The sequence below is a fragment of the Ranitomeya imitator genome, chromosome 4 (assembly GCF_032444005.1).
Source record: "Ranitomeya imitator isolate aRanImi1 chromosome 4, aRanImi1.pri, whole genome shotgun sequence".
NCBI classification, from domain to species: Eukaryota; Metazoa; Chordata; class Amphibia; order Anura; family Dendrobatidae; genus Ranitomeya; species Ranitomeya imitator.
Window position 1 is genome coordinate 90,483,448 of NC_091285.1, and position 16,843 is coordinate 90,500,290.

A 16,843-nucleotide genomic window follows, 5' to 3' on the forward strand; every position below is an offset into this window, starting at 1 on the left:
TGATTAATGGAAGTCCCGGAAAGGGAGCGAGTTCGACATCTTGTGGGGTTCTTAGAGGGTGGAGCTGCTGAAGCCTATAGAGCTATGGACCCTCGGGGGAACTGTGAGTATGCGGCGATTAAACAGACTATTCTAGAACATTATGCTATGTTAAACCTTGTTATCTTATTCTTATAATTATGCTAACATACAAAATTAGCATATGCTTTAATCCCACTGCTGCCAGTATTATGCGGTCTTGAAATGTTTTTGTACTTATTCTTATGATTTTGCTAACATGCAAATTAACATGTGATTTAATCTTTTGTATTTGTATAATTTTGCGGTTTTCAGTTAAGATAAGGAATCGTAAAAATCATGCTGTTAAAGGTAGCATGGCCGAGTGGTCTAAGGCGCTGGACTTAGGCTCCAGTCTCTTTGGAGGCGTGGGTTCAAATCCCACTGCTGCCAGTGTATTTCTACTTTGAAACTTTTTAGCTTATATTTATGATTTTGCTAATAGAAAAATTAGCATGTGTTTTATTATTTTGTATTTGTATGAGTCCATGCTTTGCTGTTTTGCAAAAGACAGTAGATAGAATCATTGCTTTTTGCTTAGAGACCTATCCATTTTCCACCTTGAAGAAGTTAAAATATAGGAAAATTCACTAAACTTACTCTAAGGAAGCTGTTTTTATGTAGTATATTAGGGTAGCATGGCCGAGCGGTCTAAGGCGCTGGATTAAGGCTCCAGTCTCTTCAGAGGCGTGGGTTCAAATCCCACTGCTGCCAGTAGGTCTTCAGAACCTTTTGATCTAATTCTTATGATTTTGTATTTGCATGAGTGTGTGGATTTCTGTTTAGGAAAAGACAGTTGATAGAATCATTGGTTTTTCCTATTGTTTAGAGACTTAACCATTTTACAACAGACCTGTAGGTTCAAATCCCACTGCTGCCAGTAGTAAGAGTTCCTTAAAACCTTTTTATCTTATTCTTATAACTATGCTAACATACAAAATTAGCATATGCTTTAATCCCACTGCTGCCAGTATTATGAGGTCTTGAAATGTTTTTGTACTTATTCTTATGATTTTGCTAACATGCAAATTAGCATGTGATCTAATCTTCTTTTGTATTTGTATGATTTTTCGGTTTTCAGTTAAGATAAAGACCGTTGATAGAATCATTGGTTTTTCCTAATGTTTAGAGACATGCCCTTTTTCCAACATGCACTAATTTTAAATGTTGTCAAATGTACTTCACTTACTCTAAGGAAGCCTACTTAATCATGCTGAGTATGACTCAGCAGTATGAGTTCTTGAAAATCTTTTGATCTTATTCTTATAATTATGAAAACAGACAAAATTTGCATGTGCTTTCATCCCACTGCTGCCAGTATGATATGTGCTTGAAAATTGTTTTGAACTTACTCTTATGATTTTACTAACATACAAACTTACATGTGTTTTAATCTTCTTTTGTATTTGCTTAAGTGTTTTCTTTCTGGTTAAGATAAAAACAGTTGATAGAATTATTGTTTTTTTCCTAATATTTAGAGACATGTCTGTCATGATATGTACTTTTGCCCTGTCCTGTATTTGAATAATATGCCATTTGATGTATGTAACTGTTCTCTGGTTTCTATTAGCTGTAATTTATGTATTTTCTTGTGCAGGGAGTTCACCTGTAACAATATGTCTCCTTCCCCCAATACTTGCAGCCCTAAGCTATAATGTAATTAAGGTTTGTCAACACCACTAGTGAAGAATAGCCATTCTTTCTCACAGCAGGTGGCTAGTCATATGTACATACTAGATAGACTAAGAGGAGCCGACCAGTCTAGAATCTTCAGGTGGACCCAACCATTGAATAGAAGGTGTGACCCCTACCCCCCTTCATGGGCGGATCCCAGGAGCTCAGATAATCCATTCTTATTTTTGAGATCAGATGTGAGTTGATCCTTAAAGGGGAAGGAGTGGGGATTCTTAGCTGAGGCAAGACCCCACGTCCATCTGTGACTGCGGAAGCGTACGGGATGAGACTTGAGCTGAGGACATATCTCGTCGTTCGTGAGATTGTTTTGGGATCCCTTGGACTCATGTGGACTATTGCTTTGTTAGCTGGCACAAGGATTATCTGGAGGTGCCCCCGAATCTGTTCTGTTGGACTCGTGGAAGGACTATTGTTTCGTTTATCGGGTGCGGGATTACTGGAAAGCACCTCCAGATCTGTTTATTTACTTGGGCTTATTGTGGACTTCTGGTGGACTTGAAGGACATTATGGATATTTGATGTTGTATGCTCCCTGCTTTAATAAATCTCATTGGATCATCCCTCGGCCTGTTGTCCCTTCCTGCTCTGCTGTACACCCCGTCACAAACTGGTTGGCAGCAGTGGGATCAGAGCAGAAGGAATGGAGGACAAAGGCCCATCAACATTGGGAACCAGCACCGCAGAGTACAAGAGCTGGACTGCGATGAACCTACAAACAAAGGCCCATGAAGTAGGAGTCCGTTTTAAAGGACTCTCCAAGGAGCAGCTAATTGAGGCTTTGGAAGGAGTTCGCCTGCAAGATGACACTGAGGAAGGATCCTCACAGCAAATGGAGGAAAGACTGCAGCCGGAGGTAAATACCCAAAAAAGTCAGTGGGTTGTGTGGTACGAGGAGGAGTTGGCATTTCTGGGAGAAGAGGCCACCATAGACGATAAGAGGAAGGCCATTCACAGAGCTCAGGAGATGGCATTGCTGGAGCAGATCGCTTTGGAAGCAGCTAGAAGCTCCAGACAGACTGTAACCTCAGCACCCACCATGAGGGAACTCCCCAGAGTGTCCCACAAAGACTTTAAGCCCTTTAATGAGGCTGCAGGCGACATTGAGGGCTTCTTCCAGGACTTTGAGCATCAGTGTTGATTAATGGAAGTCCCGGAAAGGGAGCGAGTTCGACATCTTGTGGGGTTCTTAGAGGGTGGAGCTGCTGAAGCCTATAGAGCTATGGACCCTCGGGGGAACTGTGAGTATGCGGCGATTAAACAGACTATTCTAGAACATTATGCTATGTTAAACCTTGTTATCTTATTCTTATAATTATGCTAACATACAAAATTAGCATATGCTTTAATCCCACTGCTGCCAGTATTATGCGGTCTTGAAATGTTTTTGTACTTATTCTTATGATTTTGCTAACATGCAAATTAACATGTGATTTAATCTTTTGTATTTGTATAATTTTGCGGTTTTCAGTTAAGATAAGGAATCGTAAAAATCATGCTGTTAAAGGTAGCATGGCCGAGTGGTCTAAGGCGCTGGACTTAGGCTCCAGTCTCTTTGGAGGCGTGGGTTCGAATCCCACTGCTGCCAGTGTATTTCTACTTTGAAACTTTTTAGCTTATATTTATGATTTTGCTAATAGAAAAATTAGCATGTGTTTTATTATTTTGTATTTGTATGAGTCCATGCTTTGCTGTTTTGCAAAAGACAGTAGATAGAATCATTGCTTTTTGCTTAGAGACCTATCCATTTTCCACCTTGAAGAAGTTAAAATGTAGGAAAATTCACTAAACTTACTCTAAGGAAGCTGTTTTTATGTAGTATATTAGGGTAGCATGGCCGAGCGGTCTAAGGCGCTGGATTAAGGCTCCAGTCTCTTCAGAGGCGTGGGTTCAAATCCCACTGCTGCCAGTAGGTCTTCAGAACATTTTGATCTAATTCAAATGATTTTGTATTTGCATGAGTGTGTGGGTTTCTGTTTAGGAAAAGACAGTTGATAGAATCATTGTTTTTTCCTATTGTTTAGAGACTTAACCATTTTACAACAGACCTGTAGGTTTAAATCCCACTGCTGCCAGTAGTAAGAGTTCCTTAAAACCTTTTTATCTTATTCTTATACATACGCTAATATACAAAATTAGCATATGCTTTAATCCCACTGCTGCCAGTATTATGCGGTCTTGAAATGTTTTTGTACTTATTCTTATGATTTTGCTAACATGCAAATTAACATGTGATTTAATCTTTTGTATTTGTATAATTTTGCGGTTTTCAGTTAAGATGAGGAATCGTAAAAATCATGCTGTTAAAGGTAGCATGGCCGAGTGGTCTAAGGCGCTGGATTTAGGCTCCAGTCTCTTTGGAGGCGTGGGTTCAAATCCCACTGCTGCCAGTGTATTTTTACTTTGAAACTTTTTAGCTTATATTTATGATTTTGCTAATAGAAAAATTAGCATGTGTTTTATTATTTTGTATTTGTATGAGTCCATGCTTTGCTGTTTTGCAAAAGACAGTAGATAGAATCATTGCTTTTTCCTTTTTGCTTAGAGACCTATCCATTTTCCACCTTGAAGAAGTTAAAATGTAGGAAAATTCACTAAACTTACTCTAAGGAAGCTTTTTTCATGTAGTATATTAAGGTAGCATGGCCGAGTGGTCTAAGGCGCTGGATTAAGGCTCCAGTCTCTTCAGAGGCGTGGGTTCAAATCCCACTGCTGCCAGTAGGTCTTCAGAACATTTTGATCTAATTCAAATGATTTTGTATTTGCATGAGTGTGTGGGTTTCTGTTTAGGAAAAGACAGTTGATAGAATCATTGTTTTTTCCTATTGTTTAGAGACTTAACCATTTTACAACAGACCTGTAGGTTTAAATCCCACTGCTGCCAGTAGTAAGAGTTCCTTAAAACCTTTTTATCTTATTCTTATACATATGCTAACATACAAAATTAACATATGCTTTAATCCCACTGCTGCCAGTATTATGCGGTCTTGAAATGTTTTTGTACTTATTCTTATGATTTTGCTAACATGCAAATTAACATGTGATTTAATCTTTTGTATTTGTATAATTTAGTGGTTTTCAGTTAAGATAAGGAATCTTAAAAGTCATGCTGCTAAAGGTAGCATGGCCGAGAGGTCTAAGGCGCTGGATTAAGGCTCCAGTCTCTTCAGAGGCGTTGGTTCAAATCCCACTGCTGCCAGTAGGTCTTCAGAACCTTTTGATCTAATTCTTATGATTTTGTATTTGCATGAGTGTGTGGATTTCTGTTTAGGAAAAGACAGTTGATAGAATCATTGGTTTTTCCTATTGTTTAGAGACTTAACCATTTTACAACAGACCTGTAGGTTCAAATCCCACTGCTGCCAGTAGTAAGAGTTCCTTAAAACCTTTTTATCTTATTCTTATAACTATGCTAACATACAAAATTAGCATATGCTTTAATCCCACTGCTGCCAGTATTATGAGGTCTTGAAATGTTTTTGTACTTATTCTTATGATTTTGCTAACATGCAAATTAGCATGTGATCTAATCTTCTTTTGTATTTGTATGATTTTTCGGTTTTCAGTTAAGATAAAGACCGTTGATAGAATCATTGGTTTTTCCTAATGTTTAGAGACATGCCCTTTTTCCAACATGCACTAATTTTAAATGTTGTCAAATGTACTTCACTTACTCTAAGGAAGCCTACTTATTCATGCTGAGTATGACTCAGCAGTATGAGTTCTTGAAAATCTTTTGATCTTATTCTTATAATTATGAAAACAGACAAAATTTGCATGTGCTTTCATCCCACTGCTGCCAGTATGATATGTGCTTGAAAATTGTTTTGAACTTACTCTTATGATTTTACTAACATACAAACTTACATGTGTTTTAATCTTCTTTTGTATTTGCTTAAGTGTTTTCTTTCTGGTTAAGATAAAAACAGTTGATAGAATTATTGTTTTTTTCCTAATATTTAGAGACATGTCTGTCATGATATGTACTTTTGCCCTGTCCTGTATTTGAATAATATGCCATTTGATGTATGTAACTGTTCTCTGGTTTCTATTAGCTGTAATTTATGTATTTTCTTGTGCAGGGAGTTCACCTGTAACAATATGTCTCCTTCCCCCAATACTTGCAGCCCTAAGCTATAATGTAATTAAGGTTTGTCAACACCACTAGTGAAGAATAGCCATTCTTTGTCACAGCAGGTGGCTAGTCATATGTACATACTTGATAGACTAAGAGGAGCCGACCAGTCTAGAATCTTCAGGTGGACCCAACCATTGAATAGAAGGTGTGACCCCTACCCCCCTTCATGGGCGGATCCCAGGAGCTCAGATAATCCATTCTTATTTTTGAGATCAGATGTGAGTTGATCCTTAAAGGGGAAGGAGTGGGGATTCTTAGCTGAGGCAAGACCCCACGTCCATCTGTGACTGCGGAAGCGTACGGGATGAGACTTGAGCTGAGGACATATCTCGTCGTTCGTGAGATTGTTTTGGGATCCCTTGGACTCATGTGGACCATTGCTTTGTTAGCTGGCACAAGGATTATCTGGAGGTGCCCCCGAATCTGTTCTGTTGGACTCGTGGAAGGACTATTGTTTCGTTTATCGGGTGCGGGATTACTGGAAAGCACCTCCAGATCTGTTTATTTCCTTGGGCTTATTGTGGACTTCTGGTGGACTTGAAGGACATTATGGATATTTGATGTTGTATGCTCCCTGCTTTAATAAATCTCATTGGATCATCCCTCGGCCTGTTGTCCCTTCCTGCTCTGCTGTACACCCCGTCACAAACTGGTTGGCAGCAGTGGGATCAGAGCAGAAGGAATGGAGGACAAAGGCCCATCAACATTGGGAACCAGCACCGCAGAGTACAAGAGCTGGACTGCGATGAACCTACAAACAAAGGCCCATGAAGTAGGATTCCGTTTTAAAGGACTCTCCAAGGAGCAGCTAATTGAGGCTTTGGAAGGAGTTCGCCTGCAAGATGACACTGAGGAAGGATCCTCACAGCAAATGGAGGAAAGACTGCAGCCGGAGGTAAATACCCAAAAAAGTCAGTGGGTTGTGTGGTACGAGGAGGAGTTGGCAATTCTGGGAGAAGAGGCCACCATAGACGATAAGAGGAAGGCCATTCACAGAGCTCAGGAGATGGCATTGCTGGAGCAGATCGCTTTGGAAGCAGCTAGAAGCTCCAGACAGACTGTAACCTCAGCACCCACCATGAGGGAACTCCCCAGAGTGTCCCACAAAGACTTTAAGCCTTTAATGAGGCTGCAGGCGACATTGAGGGCTTCTTCCAGGACTTTGAGCATCAGTGTTGATTAATGGAAGTCCCGGAAAGGGAGCGAGTTCGACATCTTGTGGGGTTCTTAGAGGGTGGAGCTGCTGAAGCCTATAGAGCTATGGACCCTCGGGGGAACTGTGAGTATGCGGCGATTAAACAGACTATTCTAGAACATTATGCTATGTTAAACCTTGTTATCTTATTCTTATAATTATGCTAACATACAAAATTAGCATATGCTTTAATCCCACTGCTGCCAGTATTATGCGGTCTTGAAATGTTTTTGTACTTATTCTTATGATTTTGCTAACATGCAAATTAACGTGATTTAATCTTTTGTATTTGTATAATTTTGCGGTTTTCAGTTAAGATAAGGAATCGTAAAAATCATGCTATTAAAGGTAGCATGGCCGAGTGGTCTAAGGCGCTGGAATTAGGCTCCAGTCTCTTTGGAGGCGTGGGTTCAAATCCCACTGCTGCCAGTGTATTTCTACTTTGAAACTTTTTAGCTTATATTTATGATTTTGCTAATAGAAAAATTAGCATGTGTTTTATTATTTTGTATTTGTATGAGTCCATGCTTTGCTGTTTTGCAAAAGACAGTAGATAGAATCATTGCTTTTTCCTTTTTGCTTAGAGACCTTTCCATTTTCCACCTTGAAGAAGTTAAACTGTAGGCAAATTCACTAAACTTACTCTAAGAAAGCTTTTTTCATATAGTGTATTAAGGTAGCATGGCCGAGCGGTCTAAGGCGCTGGATTAAGGCTCCAGTCTCTTCAGAGGCGTGGGTTCAAATCCCACTGCTGCACTTCAGAACATTTTGATCTAATTCAAATGATTTTGTATTTGCATGAGTGTGTGGGTTTCTGTTTAGGAAAAGACAGTTGATAGAATCATTGTTTTTTCCTATTGTTTAGAGACTTAACCATTTTACAACAGACCTGTAGGTTTAAATCCCACTGCTGCCAGTAGTAAGAGTTCCTTAAAACCTTTTTATCTTATTCTTATACATACGCTAATATACAAAATTAGCATATGCTTTAATCCCACTGCTGCCAGTATTATGCGGTCTTGAAATGTTTTTGTACTTATTCTTATGATTTTGCTAACATGCAAATTAACATGTGATTTAATCTTTTGTATTTGTATAATTTTGTGGTTTTCAGTTAAGATAAGGAATCTTAAAAATCATGCTGCTAAATTTAGCATGGCCGAGCGGTCTAAGGCGCTGGATTAAGGCTCCAGTCTCTTCAGAGGCGTGGGTTCAAATCCCACTGCTGCCAGTAGGTCTTCAGAACCTTTTGATCTAATTCTTATGATTTTGTATTTGCATGAGTGTGTGGATTTCTGTTTAGGAAAAGACAGTTGATAGAATCATTGGTTTTTCCTATTGTTTAGAGACTTAACCATTTTACAACAGACCTGTAGGTTCAAATCCCACTGCTGCCAGTAGTAAGAGTTCCTTAAAACCTTTTTATCTTATTCTTATAACTATGCTAACATACAAAATTAGCATATGCTTTAATCCCACTGCTGCCAGTATTATGAGGTCTTGAAATGTTTTTGTACTTATTCTTATGATTTTGCTAACATGCAAATTAGCATGTGATCTAATCTTCTTTTGTATTTGTATGATTTTTCGGTTTTCAGTTAAGATAAAGACCGTTGATAGAATCATTGGTTTTTCCTAATGTTTAGAGACATGCCCTTTTTCCAACATGCACTAATTTTAAATGTTGTCAAATGTACTTCACTTACTCTAAGGAAGCCTACTTAATCATGCTGAGTATGACTCAGCAGTATGAGTTCTTGAAAATCTTTTGATCTTATTCTTATAATTATGAAAACAGACAAAATTTGCATGTGCTTTCATCCCACTGCTGCCAGTATGATATGTGCTTGAAAATTGTTTTGAACTTACTCTTATGATTTTACTAACATACAAACTTACATGTGTTTTAATCTTCTTTTGTATTTGCTTAAGTGTTTTCTTTCTGGTTAAGATAAAAACAGTTGATAGAATTATTGTTTTTTTCCTAATATTTAGAGACATGTCTGTCATGATATGTACTTTTGCCCTGTCCTGTATTTGAATAATATGCCATTTGATGTATGTAACTGTTCTCTGGTTTCTATTAGCTGTAATTTATGTATTTTCTTGTGCTGGGAGTTCACCTGTAACAATATGTCTCCTTCCCCCAATATTTGCAGCCCTAAGCTATAATGTAATTAAGGTTTGTCAACACCACTAGTGAAGAATAGCCATTCTTTCTCACAGCAGGTGGCTAGTCATATGTACATACTAGATAGACTAAGAGGAGCCGACCAGTCTAGAATCTTCAGGTGGACCCAACCATTGAATAGAAGGTGTGACCCCTACCCCCCTTCATGGGCGGATCCCAGGAGCTCAGATAATCCATTCTTATTTTTGAGATCAGATGTGAGTTGATCCTTAAAGGGGAAGGAGTGGGGATTCTTAGCTGAGGCAAGACCCCACGTCCATCTGTGACTGCGGAAGCGAACGGGATGAGACTTGAGCTGAGGACATATCTCGTCGTTCGTGAGATTGTTTTGGGATCCCTTGGACTCATGTGGACTATTGCTTTGTTAGCTGGCACAAGGATTATCTGGAGGTGCCCCCGAATCTGTTCTGTTGGACTCGTGGAAGGACTATTGTTTCGTTTATCGGGTGCGGGATTACTGGAAAGCACCTCCAGATCTGTTTATTTACTTGGGCTTATTGTGGACTTCTGGTGGACTTGAAGGACATTATGGATATTTGATGTTGTATGCTCCCTGCTTTAATAAATCTCATTGGATCATCCCTCGGCCTGTTGTCCCTTCCTGCTCTGCTGTACACCCCGTCACAAACTGGTTGGCAGCAGTGGGATCAGAGCAGAAGGAATGGAGGACAAAGGCCCATCAACATTGGGAACCAGCACCGCAGAGTACAAGAGCTGGACTGCGATGAACCTACAAACAAAGGCCCATGAAGTAGGAGTCCGTTTTAAAGGACTCTCCAAGGAGCAGCTAATTGAGGCTTTGGAAGGAGTTCGCCTGCAAGATGACACTGAGGAAGGATCCTCACAGCAAATGGAGGAAAGACTGCAGCCGGAGGTAAATACCCAAAAATGTCAGTGGGTTGTGTGGTACGAGGAGGAGTTGGCATTTCTGGGAGAAGAGGCCACCATAGACGATAAGAGGAAGGCCATTCACAGAGCTCAGGAGATGGCATTGCTGGAGCAGATCGCTTTGGAAGCAGCTAGAAGCTCCAGACAGACTGTAACCTCAGCACCCACCATGAGGGAACTCCCCAGAGTGTCCCACAAAGACTTTAAGCCCTTTAATGAGGCTGCAGGCGACATTGAGGGCTTCTTCCAGGACTTTGAGCATCAGTGTTGATTAATGGAAGTCCCGGAAAGGGAGCGAGTTCGACATCTTGTGGGGTTCTTAGAGGGTGGAGCTGCTGAAGCCTATAGAGCTATGGACCCTCGGGGGAACTGTGAGTATGCGGCGATTAAACAGACTATTCTAGAACATTATGCTATGTTAAACCTTGTTATCTTATTCTTATAATTATGCTAACATACAAAATTAGCATATGCTTTAATCCCACTGCTGCCAGTATTATGCGGTCTTGAAATGTTTTTGTACTTATTCTTATGATTTTGCTAACATGCAAATTAACATGTGATTTAATCTTTTGTATTTGTATAATTTTGCGGTTTTCAGTTAAGATAAGGAATCGTAAAAATCATGCTGTTAAAGGTAGCATGGCCGAGTGGTCTAAGGCGCTGGAATTAGGCTCCAGTCTCTTTGGAGGCGTGGGTTCAAATCCCACTGCTGCCAGTGTATTTCTACTTTGAAACTTTTTAGCTTATATTTATGATTTTGCTAATAGAAAAATTAGCATGTGTTTTATTATTTTGTATTTGTATGAGTCCATGCTTTGCTGTTTTGCAAAAGACAGTAGATAGAATCATTGCTTTTTCCTTTTTGCTTAGAGACCTTTCCATTTTCCACCTTGAAGAAGTTAAACTGTAGGAAAATTCACTAAACTTACTCTAAGAAAGCTTTTTTCATATAGTGTATTAAGGTAGCATGGCCGAGCGGTCTAAGGCGCTGGATTAAGGCTCCAGTCTCTTCAGAGGCGTGGGTTCAAATCCCACTGCTGCACTTCAGAACATTTTGATCTAATTCAAATGATTTTGTATTTGCATGAGTGTGTGGGTTTCTGTTTAGGAAAAGACAGTTGATAGAATCATTGTTTTTTCCTATTGTTTAGAGACTTAACCATTTTACAACAGACCTGTAGGTTTAAATCCCACTGCTGCCAGTAGTAAGAGTTCCTTAAAACCTTTTTATCTTATTCTTATACATACGCTAATATACAAAATTAGCATATGCTTTAATCCCACTGCTGCCAGTATTATGCGGTCTTGAAATGTTTTTGTACTTATTCTTATGATTTTGCTAACATGCAAATTAACATGTGATTTAATCTTTTGTATTTGTATAATTTTGTGGTTTTCAGTTAAGATAAGGAATCTTAAAAATCATGCTGCTAAATTTAGCATGGCCGAGCGGTCTAAGGCGCTGGATTAAGGCTCCAGTCTCTTCAGAGGCGTGGGTTCAAATCCCACTGCTGCCAGTAGGTCTTCAGAACCTTTTGATCTAATTCTTATGATTTTGTATTTGCATGAGTGTGTGGATTTCTGTTTAGGAAAAGACAGTTGATAGAATCATTGGTTTTTCCTATTGTTTAGAGACTTAACCATTTTACAACAGACCTGTAGGTTCAAATCCCACTGCTGCCAGTAGTAAGAGTTCCTTAAAACCTTTTTATCTTATTCTTATAACTATGCTAACATACAAAATTAGCATATGCTTTAATCCCACTGCTGCCAGTATTATGAGGTCTTGAAATGTTTTTGTACTTATTCTTATGATTTTGCTAACATGCAAATTAGCATGTGATCTAATCTTCTTTTGTATTTGTATGATTTTTCGGTTTTCAGTTAAGATAAAGACCGTTGATAGAATCATTGGTTTTTCCTAATGTTTAGAGACATGCCCTTTTTCCAACATGCACTAATTTTAAATGTTGTCAAATGTACTTCACTTACTCTAAGGAAGCCTACTTAATCATGCTGAGTATGACTCAGCAGTATGAGTTCTTGAAAATCTTTTGATCTTATTCTTATAATTATGAAAACAGACAAAATTTGCATGTGCTTTCATCCCACTGCTGCCAGTATGATATGTGCTTGAAAATTGTTTTGAACTTACTCTTATGATTTTACTAACATACAAACTTACATGTGTTTTAATCTTCTTTTGTATTTGCTTAAGTGTTTTCTTTCTGGTTAAGATAAAAACAGTTGATAGAATTATTGTTTTTTTCCTAATATTTAGAGACATGTCTGTCATGATATGTACTTTTGCCCTGTCCTGTATTTGAATAATATGCCATTTGATGTATGTAACTGTTCTCTGGTTTCTATTAGCTGTAATTTATGTATTTTCTTGTGCTGGGAGTTCACCTGTAACAATATGTCTCCTTCCCCCAATATTTGCAGCCCTAAGCTATAATGTAATTAAGGTTTGTCAACACCACTAGTGAAGAATAGCCATTCTTTCTCACAGCAGGTGGCTAGTCATATGTACATACTAGATAGACTAAGAGGAGCCGACCAGTCTAGAATCTTCAGGTGGACCCAACCATTGAATGGAAGGTGTGACCCCTACCCCCCTTCATGGGCGGATCCCAGGAGCTCAGATAATCCATTCTTATTTTTGAGATCAGATGTGAGTTGATCCTTAAAGGGGAAGGAGTGGGGATTCTTAGCTGAGGCAAGACCCCACGTCCATCTGTGACTGCGGAAGCGAACGGGATGAGACTTGAGCTGAGGACATATCTCGTCGTTCGTGAGATTGTTTTGGGATCCCTTGGACTCATGTGGACTATTGCTTTGTTAGCTGGCACAAGGATTATCTGGAGGTGCCCCCGAATCTGTTCTGTTGGACTCGTGGAAGGACTATTGTTTCGTTTATCGGGTGCGGGATTACTGGAAAGCACCTCCAGATCTGTTTATTTACTTGGGCTTATTGTGGACTTCTGGTGGACTTGAAGGACATTATGGATATTTGATGTTGTATGCTCCCTGCTTTAATAAATCTCATTGGATCATCCCTCGGCCTGTTGTCCCTTCCTGCTCTGCTGTACACCCCGTCACAAACTGGTTGGCAGCAGTGGGATCAGAGCAGAAGGAATGGAGGACAAAGGCCCATCAACATTGGGAACCAGCACCGCAGAGTACAAGAGCTGGACTGCGATGAACCTACAAACAAAGGCCCATGAAGTAGGAGTCCGTTTTAAAGGACTCTCCAAGGAGCAGCTAATTGAGGCTTTGGAAGGAGTTCGCCTGCAAGATGACACTGAGGAAGGATCCTCACAGCAAATGGAGGAAAGACTGCAGCCGGAGGTAAATACCCAAAAAAGTCAGTGGGTTGTGTGGTACGAGGAGGAGTTGGCATTTCTGGGAGAAGAGGCCACCATAGACGATAAGAGGAAGGCCATTCACAGAGCTCAGGAGATGGCATTGCTGGAGCAGATCGCTTTGGAAGCAGCTAGAAGCTCCAGACAGACTGTAACCTCAGCACCCACCATGAGGGAACTCCCCAGAGTGTCCCACAAAGACTTTAAGCCCTTTAATGAGGCTGCAGGCGACATTGAGGGCTTCTTCCAGGACTTTGAGCATCAGTGTTGATTAATGGAAGTCCCGGAAAGGGAGCGAGTTCGACATCTTGTGGGGTTCTTAGAGGGTGGAGCTGCTGAAGCCTATAGAGCTATGGACCCTCGGGGGAACTGTGAGTATGCGGCGATTAAACAGACTATTCTAGAACATTATGCTATGTTAAACCTTGTTATCTTATTCTTATAATTATGCTAACATACAAAATTAGCATATGCTTTAATCCCACTGCTGCCAGTATTATGCGGTCTTGAAATGTTTTTGTACTTATTCTTATGATTTTGCTAACATGCAAATTAACATGTGATTTAATCTTTTGTATTTGTATAATTTTGCGGTTTTCAGTTAAGATAAGGAATCGTAAAAATCATGCTGTTAAAGGTAGCATGGCCGAGTGGTCTAAGGCGCTGGACTTAGGCTCCAGTCTCTTTGGAGGCGTGGGTTCAAATCCCACTGCTGCCAGTGTATTTCTACTTTGAAACTTTTTAGCTTATATTTATGATTTTGCTAATAGAAAAATTAGCATGTGTTTTATTATTTTGTATTTGTATGAGTCCATGCTTTGCTGTTTTGCAAAAGACAGTAGATAGAATCATTGCTTTTTGCTTAGAGACCTATCCATTTTCCACCTTGAAGAAGTTAAAATGTAGGAAAATTCACTAAACTTACTCTAAGGAAGCTGTTTTTATGTAGTATATTAGGGTAGCATGGCCGAGCGGTCTAAGGCGCTGGATTAAGGCTCCAGTCTCTTCAGAGGCGTGGGTTCAAATCCCACTGCTGCCAGTAGGTCTTCAGAACATTTTGATCTAATTCAAATGATTTTGTATTTGCATGAGTGTGTGGGTTTCTGTTTAGGAAAAGACAGTTGATAGAATCATTGTTTTTTCCTATTGTTTAGAGACTTAACCATTTTACAACAGACCTGTAGGTTTAAATCCCACTGCTGCCAGTAGTAAGAGTTCCTTAAAACCTTTTTATCTTATTCTTATACATACGCTAATATACAAAATTAGCATATGCTTTAATCCCACTGCTGCCAGTATTATGCGGTCTTGAAATGTTTTTGTACTTATTCTTATGATTTTGCTAACATGCAAATTAACATGTGATTTAATCTTTTGTATTTGTATAATTTTGTGGTTTTCAGTTAAGATAAGGAATCTTAAAAGTCATGCCGCTAAAGGTAGCATGGCCGAGTGGGCTAAGGCGCTGGATTAAGGCTCCAGTATCTTCAGAGGCGTGGGTTCAAATCCCACTGCTGCCAGTAGGTCTTCAGAACCTTTTGATCTAATTCTTATGATTTTGTATTTGCATGAGTGTGTGGATTTCTGCTTAGGAAAAGACAGTTGATAGAATCATTGGTTTTTCCTATTGTTTAGAGACTTAACCATTTTACAACAGACCTGTAGGTTCAAATCCCACTGCTGCCAGTAGTAAGAGTTCCTTAAAACCTTTTTATCTTATTCTTATAACTATGCTAACATACAAAATTAGCATATGCTTTAATCCCACTGCTGCCAGTATTATGAGGTCTTGAAATGTTTTTGTACTTATTCTTATGATTTTGCTAACATGCAAATTAGCATGTGAATCCCTGTGAAAACCAGGGATTCAAGCTTCAGGAGGCTAATTTGCATATTCCAGGTGCCTTCTGGGAGAAGCGAAGTCTCCCTAAGCTAGAAGATTGTTGGGTACAGCCGGGACCAGCTGCTTCGAAAGCATCACCAAACCAGGGATTCAAGCTTCAGGAGGCTAATTTGCATATTCCAGGTGCCTTCTGGGAGAAGCGAAGTCTCCCTAAGCTAGAAGATCGTTGGGTACAGCCGGGACCAGCTGCTTCGAAAGCATCACCAAACCAGGGATTCAAGCTTCAGGAGGCTAATTTGCATATTCCAGGTGCCTTCTGGGAGAAGCGAAGTAACATAGTAACATAGTAACATAGTTAGTAAGGCCGAAAAAAGACATTTGTCCATCCAGTTCAGCCTATATTCCATCATAATAAATACCCAGATCTACGTCCTTCTACAGAACCTAATAATTGTATGATACAATATTGTTCTGCTCCAGGAAGACATCCAGGCCTCTCTTGAACCCCTCGACTGAGTTCGCCATCACCACCTCCTCAGGCAAGCAATTCCAGATTCTCACTGCCCTAACAGTAAAGAATCCTCTTCTGTGTTGGTGGAAAAACCTTCTCTCCTCCAGACGCAAAGAATGCCCCCTTGTGCCCGTCACCTTCCTTGGTATAAACAGATCCTCAGCGAGATATTTGTATTGTCCCCTTATATACTTATACATGGTTATTAGATCGCCCCTCAGTCGTCTTTTTTCTAGACTAAATAATCCTAATTTCGCTAATCTATCTGGGTATTGTAGTTCTCCCATCCCCTTTATTAATTTTGTTGCCCTCCTTTGTACTCTCTCTAGTTCCATTATATCCTTCCTGAGCACCGGTGCCCAAAACTGGACACAGTACTCCATGTGCGGTCTAACTAGGGATTTGTACAGAGGCAGTATAATGCTCTCATCATGTGTATCCAGACCTCTTTTAATGCACCCCATGATCCTGTTTGCCTTGGCAGCTGCTGCCTGGCACTGGCTGCTCCAGGTAAGTTTATCATTAACTAGGATCCCCAAGTCCTTCTCCCTGTCAGATTTACCCAGTGGTTTCCCGTTCAGTGTGTAATGGTGATATTGATTCCCTCTTCCCATGTGTATAACCTTACATTTATCATTGTTAAACCTCATCTGCCACCTTTCAGCCCAAGTTTCCAACTTATCCAGATCCATCTGTAGCAGAATACTATCTTCTCTTGTATTAACTGCTTTACATAGTTTTGTATCATCTGCAAATATCGATATTTTACTGTGTAAACCTTCTACCAGATCATTAATGAATATGTTGAAGAGAACAGGTCCCAATACTGACCCCTGCGGTACCCCACTGGTCACAGCGACCCAGTTAGAGACTATACCATTTATAACCACCCTCTGCTTTCTATCACTAAGCCAGTTACTAACCCATTTACACACATTTTCCCCCAGACCAAGCATTCTC

General features: G+C 39.8%; 10 non-coding genes across 10 annotated transcripts; all 10 read left to right on the top strand.

Annotated features, from left to right (window-relative positions):
• Nucleotides 1-368: 368 nt before the first annotated feature.
• Nucleotides 369-450, top strand: TRNAL-UAG (transfer RNA leucine (anticodon UAG)). The gene has a single exon. It is a non-coding gene; the product is annotated as a tRNA-Leu (tRNA).
• Nucleotides 451-689: 239 nt separating this feature from the next.
• TRNAL-AAG (transfer RNA leucine (anticodon AAG)) lies at nucleotides 690-771 on the top strand. Its single transcript has one exon. It is a non-coding gene; the product is annotated as a tRNA-Leu (tRNA).
• A 2,484-nt stretch (nucleotides 772-3,255) lies between these two features.
• On the top strand, nucleotides 3,256-3,337 carry TRNAL-UAG (transfer RNA leucine (anticodon UAG)). Its single transcript has one exon. It is a non-coding gene; the product is annotated as a tRNA-Leu (tRNA).
• Nucleotides 3,338-3,576: 239 nt separating this feature from the next.
• Nucleotides 3,577-3,658, top strand: TRNAL-AAG (transfer RNA leucine (anticodon AAG)). The gene has a single exon. It is a non-coding gene; the product is annotated as a tRNA-Leu (tRNA).
• Nucleotides 3,659-4,057: 399 nt separating this feature from the next.
• TRNAL-UAG (transfer RNA leucine (anticodon UAG)) lies at nucleotides 4,058-4,139 on the top strand. Its single transcript has one exon. It is a non-coding gene; the product is annotated as a tRNA-Leu (tRNA).
• Nucleotides 4,140-4,385: 246 nt separating this feature from the next.
• On the top strand, nucleotides 4,386-4,467 carry TRNAL-AAG (transfer RNA leucine (anticodon AAG)). Its single transcript has one exon. It is a non-coding gene; the product is annotated as a tRNA-Leu (tRNA).
• Nucleotides 4,468-7,429: 2,962 nt separating this feature from the next.
• TRNAL-UAG (transfer RNA leucine (anticodon UAG)) lies at nucleotides 7,430-7,511 on the top strand. The gene has a single exon. It is a non-coding gene; the product is annotated as a tRNA-Leu (tRNA).
• Nucleotides 7,512-10,797: 3,286 nt separating this feature from the next.
• On the top strand, nucleotides 10,798-10,879 carry TRNAL-UAG (transfer RNA leucine (anticodon UAG)). The gene has a single exon. It is a non-coding gene; the product is annotated as a tRNA-Leu (tRNA).
• Nucleotides 10,880-14,165: 3,286 nt separating this feature from the next.
• On the top strand, nucleotides 14,166-14,247 carry TRNAL-UAG (transfer RNA leucine (anticodon UAG)). The gene has a single exon. It is a non-coding gene; the product is annotated as a tRNA-Leu (tRNA).
• Nucleotides 14,248-14,486: 239 nt separating this feature from the next.
• TRNAL-AAG (transfer RNA leucine (anticodon AAG)) lies at nucleotides 14,487-14,568 on the top strand. Its single transcript has one exon. It is a non-coding gene; the product is annotated as a tRNA-Leu (tRNA).
• Nucleotides 14,569-16,843: the final 2,275 nt, after the last annotated feature.